Source organism: Arachis ipaensis, chromosome B09 (assembly GCF_000816755.2).
Source record: "Arachis ipaensis cultivar K30076 chromosome B09, Araip1.1, whole genome shotgun sequence".
NCBI lineage: Eukaryota > Viridiplantae > Streptophyta > Magnoliopsida > Fabales > Fabaceae > Arachis > Arachis ipaensis.
In genome coordinates this window covers 57,235,251-57,246,039 of record NC_029793.2, presented here as the reverse complement: position 1 = coordinate 57,246,039, position 10,789 = coordinate 57,235,251, and positions in this window count along the sequence as shown.

Sequence of the window (10,789 nt, the reverse complement as noted above, 5' to 3'; positions counted from 1 at the left end):
CAAGTTTTAGTAAGTTGTCCTTGTTCCAAAACCCTTATTGTTACCGTTCTGTTTTCATGGTTGATTGAGAATGCTGAGATATTAATATGTTAGGGTTATGTCAATACCACTGCAAATTGTTCACTGGCATTGCCGTTACTGATCCGATTTAAGGCTATTGCTGCTGCTGCGGGTTAGAACGAAGTTGAAGTCATGCTTAATTTTGTGGTTTTCGACTAACTGAGGTAGGGGATTTGTTTTAAAAATAAATGTTTGAAGTTATGAATGTCAATAAAATTAAATGAGTAACTGTAAATGGTTTATGATTGCTTTGTGTGAATAATTGTTAGTATTGAGTTGAATCATAGCTATAATTGGTGATTGGTTTAATGATTTAATGTAATGATTATTGATGATGTTGTGTATTTTGAAGTTATACTTGCTGCTAGTACTTGTTGATGTTGATTTTGTGTATGGAATGTTGCTATGGCTGCTGGAAATTGATTTTATGAATCAGAACTTGAGATATGTTGTTATAGATGAGATGCTGAAGAATGGATGCTGTGATAATATGGTTACGTTGCACCTATGATATGAAATTGTGATATATTGAATTAAGAGTTCTTGGGAAACTTTGGTTAGTCAAAATAAAGTTAGAAATATGGTTTTAGATGAATCATAGGCTTGAATATAGGAATTGGTATGTGAGATTGTTGGAAATACTTTGTGCAGAATTTCTACAGAAAACTGCATAATTGGCAGCAGAACGAATGACTTTTTGGGAGTAGTCCAGACCTAATTTTTAGATGAAACTATTTTTATGTAAAACTTTAGTGTGTCTTGAATATTCCATAAAAATTTCAGGGAATTTGGCCAAGTGGTTTGGAAGATATGATTTTTGAAAGTTTAGTGGTTGCTGCAGATTTTTCTGGTTTTCTGGTTCTGCAGCACCAACTTCCAAACGCTATAACTTTTAATTTAAACAGAATTTTGAGTTGATTTCAAAAGGATTTTAAAGATCTATCAGTCTATTTTAAGTGAGTACAAGTTTCATGTTCATATCTGTTTTGTAGACTTAGATAAGTCAATTGGAAGGTCGGTTGTTTGCTGAAAACTCTGAACTGGTTTATGAAAACAGTGCTCCACTTCCAATTGATAATTAATTAATCAAATGAAGTGATATGAACCTGAATCCTGATAATGTAAACTTCATTTTTAATTGATCCAATGTTGAGTACTGTTGTTGTGTGCTTCTTAATACCACCAATACTTACTGATTTTAATTGTTCATTGCTTAGTCATGGTGATTCTTTTAATCTCATTGCTTGCTTGTTGAATGATTGTTAAATTCAATGAGAAAGGAAATGCTGCTGAGTTATTGTTGTTTGTGTTGGAGTAGATGATGGTTGCTAAACTGAGATTAGTTTTATTGATAAATCTGTTGCTGAAATCGTGTAGTTTGGCTTGATTGATTTTCTATTGAATTAATGGATAAACTGCTGTGCCCCTGCTGCTTGCAAGTGTAATGGTTATTAACTTCAATTAATAAAATGCTGCCTGAATCCATTACCTTTGTTCATTTTACTGTTTTGGGTGCTGTATGATGGGCCATTAATTGCTGTTCTGCTGAGTGCTGCTCTACTTCTTGGTGGTTGGATTGGTTTTAATTGTTTTCTCATATTTTCTTGCTGAAATTGGCTTATTTAGTTCCTTCCTATGAATTCATTATGATTTTTTGTGTTTTTAACGGTCAAAAAATTCATATGGAATTTGAATTGATTGATTGAAATTGTGAAATAGGCAAATTTACTGCTGAAATGCTGCCGAAATTTACCTTAAGCTATTTTCAATATTCATCTTTGATTCTATTAATTGATTGAGTTGGTATTTAATTGCTTTTGGTTTTCAACTGTTGCTAAGCTCAATTGATTGATTATCCGGTTAAGTGCTTCACGATGTTACAAAATAATTATTTTACTTTTGTAACTAAAGAAAAAAAATGTTAAAAAATCAAGTTATATTTTGTAACAAAATTTTTTGACAGGAAAAAATAGATTGTCACGAAAAATACCTTGAAGATCAAAATTTGTTACCACTTTTGTAGCGGCTTCTGGTTTTTTGTATCAGAAAAAATTGTTACAAAACATCATATTGAATTGTAATAGTTCCATTTTTCGTTACAAAAACTTTTTGTAACGGGACTTACTGCAACGGCCCATTTTTTTGTTACAAAAAACTTTTGTTTCAAAATTTCGACGTTTTGTAACAATTTTTTTTTGTTACAAATACGCCTTTTTCTTGTAGTGTCATGTTGTTTACTTTTATTGCCTTCTATGTGTTTGATGAAATGCTTCTTGTAGTTATTAGTATAGATTTTGTTCCTCTTGGCCTAGGTAGAGTAATTAGTGACGCTTGAGTTATCTAATTCCTTTGTTGATTGATAATTAGAAGTTGCTAATTGATTTGGATACCACTAAAGCTAGTCTTTCCCTTGGGAGTTGGCTAGGACTTGTGGAATCAAGTTGATTCACCCACTTGACTTTCCTCCATGGTTAGAGGTTAATTAAGTGGTAGCAATGGACAATTGTGGTCACAATTGAGGAGGATAGCTAGGATAGGACTTCTAATTCTCATTCCTTGTCAAGAGCTTTTCTAGTTGTTAGTTTATTTTTATTGCCATTTACATTTCATGTCTAATATCTCAAAAACTCCAAACATACCTCATAACAAATAACAAGGCACTTTATCGCAATTCCTAGGGAGAATGACCCGAGGTTTAAATACTTCGGTTTATAATTTTAGGGGTTTGTACTTGTGACAAACAAAATTTTTGTATGAAAGGATTATTGATTGGTTTAGAAACTATACTTCGACGAGATTTCAATTGTGAAGTTCTATACCATCAATTTTCCGTTCATCAGTCCACGCAAAGAGATTCCTATTTTCTCGTAAGAAGGATGCCAGGGGAGCTTTCAGCTCGTATGGCAAGTTTCAGTTGACGAAAGTGTATTTTTCCTCTGACTCCCCGATTTGTACCTTTTCAAAATTGCCTTCTGCCTCATGTCTGAGGCGTTCTTCTATCCTAGCATTTAGATCCGCCCCGAATGCTCTTGTGGCATCACGAAATTTTTTTCAGAGGCTCAAGTTAGTGTGATTGCAGGCTACTGCCACCTCCAAATCGCCATGTAGGGTTTTGATTGTCCCTTCATCTGCCCAAAACTTCATGGTCAGGTATGTTGTGAATATCACCGCGTAGAAGTCATTGAGCGTCTTTCTCCCCAAAATGACATTGTATGCGGTGGAGTCTTTGAGAACGACGAAGTCAGCCATGACAATTCATCTCTTGACTCCATTTCCGACATTGATTAGGAGCTTGACAATTCATCTACGTTTTGAAAATTTTTATTATGTATCTAGTTTATGTATATGTATAAATGTTCTCCACTTTGTATATATTTGTATTTTGTCCCTCCTAGAGGTTGACTTGGAGAAACAGGCTATGTTGTCTTTTGGTAAACTTTTGGGTTGTATATGTGTGTATACTCTGGCCGGCCTTTGCTTCGCAGGTCGAGTCTGGAGTTTGCTATATGTTTCTTTGGAACTCTATATTCGTATCTATATTATATTTTTCGTGTGTTGTTATCTATCCCTTTTATGCTTAACTGTTTCGAGTATGATAAGAGTTTCGAGTTCTGTTTTGCTCAACTTTTCTTCAAGACTCCTAATTAAGGTTCTTCTCATATATGCCTATGTACGCATTTTATTTTTAGAGGTCGTAATACTTCACCACCTCTGATTTACGAATTTATGTGTAAAATTATGTGTGATAAAATATTACAGTTGGCACATAACATCTAACTCAATAAATTAACGTGATATATCAGCAATTTCTGTTGACAAATAATAATGAGGCTAACAAAAAAAAAATGTGTTGTGTTTCAGATATTATGTATAAAAACTGATATGACTTTTTTTCTTTTCGTAAAAGATCGCGTTATTTTTCGTAAAAAAAGACAAGAGGTGGGTTAATACTTTACTCTTGTTATATTGGATAAACTATTTCATTTATTAATTTCCATTTAATATTCATTGGTTATTTTAATTTATTTTGTATTTTCCTAATATAATTATAATTCAAAGAGCAATAGATGACTAATAACTATACCAGAAACATGGAATATGAATATGATTCTTGTAAGTGGGGGCCATAAAATAGAACAAATTTGATTCACAATTTTTAAATTTTTTTTTCTCGATTAATATATATGTCTCTCTTTTTGGTCCAATTCATTTGTTGATTACCTTTTCGAAAACATCAACCCTATCATGCATAAAAAAATACTAACTCGTATTTATGTTTGCATCCACGTGCCTTTCTCTCTAGGAGAATGTTTCTCTCAGGATAGGAGAGTTTTCTAAGAACACATGGTTCTTCTTGTTCACACTTAATCAAATATCACATAAGAAAATCTTCTGACTTATCCAGTATATTATACAAATTCTCGGTATTTCTTCTAGTAAAATCTAACCCAATCTTTTCTGCACAATATCCACCATTACACATATTCTACTAACACATCCATCCTTACACAATATCCATCATCATCCACAAATCACCAGCATACAAATTGCAAAACCAACAAATACTTGAACAACTATATCCTAAAGCCTATTCAGGTCTAATGGAGAACTTTGGTCTTGAATCCATAGAAGGAAAAACAATCTCTTTGCAGAAGACGGCGCAACAAGAGTTCAAGGCAGACTGCTTGAATCTAGTTGGAAAAGTGATCACCAACAAGGAGCTTGCTTTCAAAACCATAAAAAATACTCTGATTGGAGTCTGGGGAAATCCTGAAGGTATGTCAATTTCTGAAGTAGACAAAAACAAAGTGTTAGTCAGCTTCAAGAACAAGATGAAAGGGTTACAAATATTAAAAGGAGGGCCTTGGAATGTTAGAGGCCATATTCTAAACTTACAAATGTGGATGCATGGAGATTCCATATCTGAGGTTAGACATGATTTTTTGGAAATCTGGGTCCAAATACATGGACTTCCCCAAGAGTTCATTAATGTGGAATCAGCAAAGGAGATTGGGAATAAAATAGGTTTGGTTGTAGAGGCTGAAGACCCAATGGTGGGAGACACTCTAGAAAGAATTTTTCTTAGAGTTAAAGTAGCAATACCAGTTTCAAAACCCATACCCACTGGTTTTTATTTGAACAGAGATAGACTACCAAAGACATGGATACAGCTTAAATATGAAAGAATCTTAGAGAGTTATTGTCTGAACTGTGGTATTATCGGTCATAACAAGAAGGACTGCAAGAATCCAACAGTAATGTCAACCTGGAACCCAAATGAACCAAGGTATTCAGCTGGTTTGGGAGTGGCACAAGCAAGAGCGTTGAAGCCAAAAGAATACAGGGTAAGCAGGGAAGAGAGTAGCTCAGGGCAGAATCAGAGGGAGGTGGCGCGTGAAGAACATGATTGGAGGAAGGGAGGTGAGTCAACACAGGAGACTGCAGGGAGTAAAGCTGACAGTGCACAGGAAAAAGAATGGGGAATAGAAGAGGACAGTATAGCCGAAGCTCCTAGAAGATCTGACAAAGAAGATCATAGAGATGTGGAAAAGGGGAAGAATATCCTAGAAGATCTGCTTGTCACAGAAACTGAAACAGAAGAAGTGGAGAGAGATGCTAGGGATTGGGTAAAGGAGAATAAAAATGTTAAGGGCAGCAAAATGATCTATGAGAAGGGCAAAGAAATGGGTGGGCCAAGTGTATTAAGAGAGGAATCTGCAATTAAGAGTACATGGGCTGACTTCTGCCAAAGGCCCAATGAAAATATCTTTAAAATTGGGCCACAATAAGAAGATAATAATCTCACTATTGGACAACCACTTAAAAGGCTCAATAACAAAGAATTAGAACAGGATAACAAGCAGATATATATAGCAGCTGATGGGGGTGTTTATTATGTTGAACTTGCAAATGAAGAGGAAGAATTAGAGCCCAAAAATAGCAAAGCATTAGTAGTGGCTACAGGATATGAAATGAAACTTGTACAAGGAATGGAGAAAAAGCTGAAATTAAAAAGAAAAAGGGAGGATGAGCAACAATTGCTGATGGGAAATATGGTTGGAGAGAAAGCTGCCCTACAAGTTTGGAAAGCTGGTAAAAGAAGCAAGCAATCATCAGGACCAGCTGGAGCAATGTCAATAGAGGAAGACCAACAGAACAAAGAAGAGATCATAGAAGACTCAATGGCTGAGGAGGCGGGCCTAAACATGCCCCCAACTCAGCCATGAGTATCATAAGCTAGAACTGTCACGGGGTAGCAGCCCCTGCGACAGTTTATGAATTGCACAAAATGTGCAAGCAAATCAAGCCAGCTTTAGTTTTTCTTATTGAAACAAGAGCGAAAGAAAAATCTATTATGAAATTAAAGAAAAAACTACATTTTGAGAATACTTTTTGTATAGAACCCCGGGGTTTGTCCGGAGGGCTATGTCTCTTTTGGAATAATATATATAACGTTGATGTTTACTTTTGGTGTGATAGCTACATAAAAGCCCGTATTGTTGATAAAAAAGGAAATACATGGGTATGTAATTTTATTTATGGTAATCCTAATTTTGGCAGGAGGAGAGAGCAATGGAAGGAAATCACAGCAACCAATTATAACAAGGTTGAACCTCAACTCTTTATAGGCGATTTTAATGACGTTTTGACTCAAGAGGAGAAGATGGGTTTACACCCAAAGCCACATAGCCAAGTAAGAGAGTTCAGAAGCTTTGTTGATTTTAACTTTCTCATGGATTTAGATCTCAAAGGGGGTAGATTTACTTGGTTTAGTAATCCAAGAAATGGGTTTGTAACTAGAGAAAGGATTGATAGGGCATTAGTTAATTGGGAATGGAGACTTTTGTTTGAGAATGCTTCACTTACAACTATGCCTGCTATAAGCTCGGATCATAGCCTGTTAATCTTGGAGCTAAAATCAGTATATAGGATAAGAAAAAGCTTTAAATTTGAGGCATTTTAGGCTGACAATGAGGAATGTGAAAAAATTGTTAAGAAGGGATGGGAGAAAGAGGTCTCACAGAGCTGCGAATGGACAAGGATAACAAGGAGGATGAACAATTGCAAGGAAGAACTGAAAAAGTGGAGTAAATCTACATTTAAACGGGCAGATAAGGAAATAAATAGGTTGAAAGAAGAGTTAAAAAAGTTACAAGATTCAGATTTCACTGAAGAGAAGCAGAATCGGGTACAAGTTTTAAAGGAGAAAATAACAGCATTATGGAAGCAGGAGGAGAAATTTTGGGGCCAGAGATCCAGATTGAAATGGTTGAAGTGGGGCGATAAAAACACATCCTTCTTTCATGCAACAACCATACAGAGAAGAGAGAGAAACCGCATTGAAAGATTGAAAAATGAAGCAGGTTATTGGTTGGAGGAAAGGGAAGAAATAATGAGGCACATTGAAGAACATTTTGAAGCATTGTTCACTTTGACTACAAGACAAAGGTATGACAATACCCTAAGTAAGATTCCAGTGAGGGTCACGGAAGAAATGAACAGAGGGTTGATTTCTGAAGTATCAGACGATGAGATAAGGAATGCAGTTTTCAGCATGGGGAGTCTCAAAGCCCTAGGGCCAGATGGCTTAAACGGGTTATTCTATCAGAAATATTGGGAGGTAATCAAGAAGGAGGTATGTGAGGTTGTCAAAGAATTTTTCAGAAGTGGACTACTGCCGGAATATATTAGTGAAACCACAGTGGTCTTGATCCCGAAAATTAAAAATCCAGAAGGGCTTAACCAGCTAAGACCCATTAGTTGTTGTAATTTCATATATAAGATTATATCAAGGATTTTAGTGGTGAGGCTGAAAGGACTAATGGAGGACATAATTTCACCAATTCAAAGTGCATTTGTAGGAGGGAGATTGATACAAGATAACGTGGTGATCGTGCAAGAGATATATCATAGCCTGAACATAAAGGGAAGAAGAGGATCTAATAACATGGCAATCAAGTTAGACATGAATAAAGCGTATGATAGATTAGAATGGGATTTTCTTGAGAATGTATTAAAGAAGTTTGGTTTTAATGAAAGATGGGTGGAATTAGTGATGAAATGTGTGAGAAGTGCCAATTACAGATTTAAGGTCAATGGCGAGTTGTCCAAAAAAATCAAGCCGCAAAGAGGCCTAAGACAGGGTGATCCTTTGTCTCCCTACCTATTCATTTTGGCAGCTGAAGTTTTTACTATTTTGATGCAGGAAGCACAGAATGAAGGCAACATCTCTGGATTAAAGATTGCTCCTACAGCCCCTACAATTACTCATCTTTTGTTTGCAGACGACTGTATTATTTTTGCAGAAGCTAAAGAGGAAGAAGCATATCAAATTATTTCAGTGCTGAATGAATACACAGAGGTGTCTGGACAGAGGATAAATCTGAATAAGTCGGGTATCACCTTTGGGAGTCATGTATCAATTCAGAAAAGGGTTGATATTGAGGAGATACTAGGCATGGCATCGTGGGAGACACCTGGAAAGTACCTTGGTCTTCCAGCTACTTGGGGAAGATCTCAAACCAAGGCTTTAGCATGGATTAAAGAGAAAATAATGCATAAATTAGAAGGATGGAAGGAGAAGCTATTAAATCAAGCGGGTAAGGAAACTCTAATCAAAGCGGTAATTCAAGCAGTACCATCATACGCTATGAACGTCATAAAGTTTCCAAAACAATTTTGCAGAAGAATATGCGCTAAGGTGGCACAATTCTGGTGGGCAGCATCAGGAAGAGACCGAGGTATCCATTGGAAAAAGTGGGAATCCATTACTAAGGGTAAGTTGGATGGGGGGGTTGGGTTTCAAGGATCTGGAATCACAAAACACTGCTTTTCTTGCAAAACAAGCTTGGAGAGCTGTCAAAAACCCGAATTTGATTTGGGTCCAAATTCTAAGATCGCTATACTTTCCAGAAGGCAATTTCTGGACAGCAAAAAAAGAAAAAGGATCATCATGGGTTTGGAGAAGCATTTTGCATGGAAGAGAACTTCTTAGAGCAAGAGGCAAGTAGAGCATAGGAGATGGGTCAAAAGTATACATTTGGAAAGACAATTGGATTGCCGGAAAGAACAAGGCTCTGAATGCAGAAAGTATTGATGAGACCAAAGTTAGCGATCTGATTATGGAGGGAGAGGGATGGAATGAAAGGAAAATTGTAGGAATGTTTCCCCACGAGATCAGCACAGCAATTTTAAAGACCCCTATTAGTGTCGTGAACAAAATTGATTGCTTGTATTGGCCATGGAAAGAGGATGGGAGTTACACAGTCAGGACGGGATACCATGTGGCTAAAACGGCAAGTCAAGAATTGAACCAAGAAAATCCGTCAACAAGTGAAGATAGAAGGGACCTATGGAAAGAAATATGGAAAATGGATGTCCCACCAAAAATCAGAATGCTGCTATGGAGAGCAAGCCAGGATATATTACCAGTGGGTCACAATCTGTATAAGAGAAAGATAATACAAAATCCAATTTGCCAAGTTTGTTCTAAAGAAATGGAAACAGTGGAACACGCTTTCTTACTATGCGATTGGGTAAGAGCTACATGGTTTGGGGCTGAATGTCAAAGTATTCCAACTAGAGAGACAGTCACATCTATTGGGAATTGGTTATTGGAAAATATAAGAAAAATAAGAGTAGCAGGAGGTGAAGAACAAGAGAAGAGAATCAGTAATTTTGGGTTCTTGATGTGGGAAATATGGAAGACCAGAAACGACAAACTTTTTCAACATCTAGAAATAAATCCAATGTGGACAATAAAAAAAGCAAATATTATGAAAAATGTTTACTGGAGACTAAGAGAAAAACAAGCAGGAACGATGATTAGAGAAAAAGAGAACAGAACAAACCTGGTAAGATGGAGACCTCCTCCAACTGGTTGGCTGAAGGCAAACGTCGATGCAGCATTCAAGAAAGAAAAGGGTTCTGGTGCAATATCTGTGGTAGTCAGGGATAACCGAGGAAGAATTGTATTAGGCTTTACAGGAAAAATTCAAGCAAATTCAAGTATCGCAGCAGAAGCAACAGCAGTTAGACAAGCCATAATCATAGTTAATAATCTGCAGATGGGAAAGACTCTAATAGAATCTGATAATTTGAAACTCATACAAGCAATTAAATCAAAGGGTTCAATAGAGAAAATTTCAGCAATTATTCAGGACATTGATATGCTAATGGAACAATTACCGGAAAAGGGATTAACTTGGACTCCTAGAAACGGGAATCTCCTCGCCCATGAAATAGCCAAGGCAGCAGAAATAGGGACATTGCACTATAACTGGAGCACTCAACCACCTGCAAACATTCACAGTATCATCAGAAGCGAAATTCAATTTGAGTAAAATTTGAGGATCAACAAAGAACTAAGCTTTAATAAAAGAGGAACAATGTGCCATATAATTGAAGGCGGCAGTGGCAATTGATACCAGGTTGACGAAGGAGACGATCCTGCGACTGAGGAAGACGGCGCTGAACAACCCTCTGAGGACGAAGATGGTATTAGAAAAGGATCGGCATTCAAATTGTTGTTTGGGCACGAAGCCGTCGCCAATTTAGATAGGAGGAAGGGAAAGTCAGGCATCCATGGAGATTGTCTTTCAATTTGGTAGCTCTGAGGAAGAAGAACGTGATTTGCTTCATTTTGGTTGGGACTTGGATAGCATCTTGAGTGTTTGGGTGGGTTGGGTTTTCTAGGCGGGTTAAGTCATTGTAGGGCTAAAGCCCATGA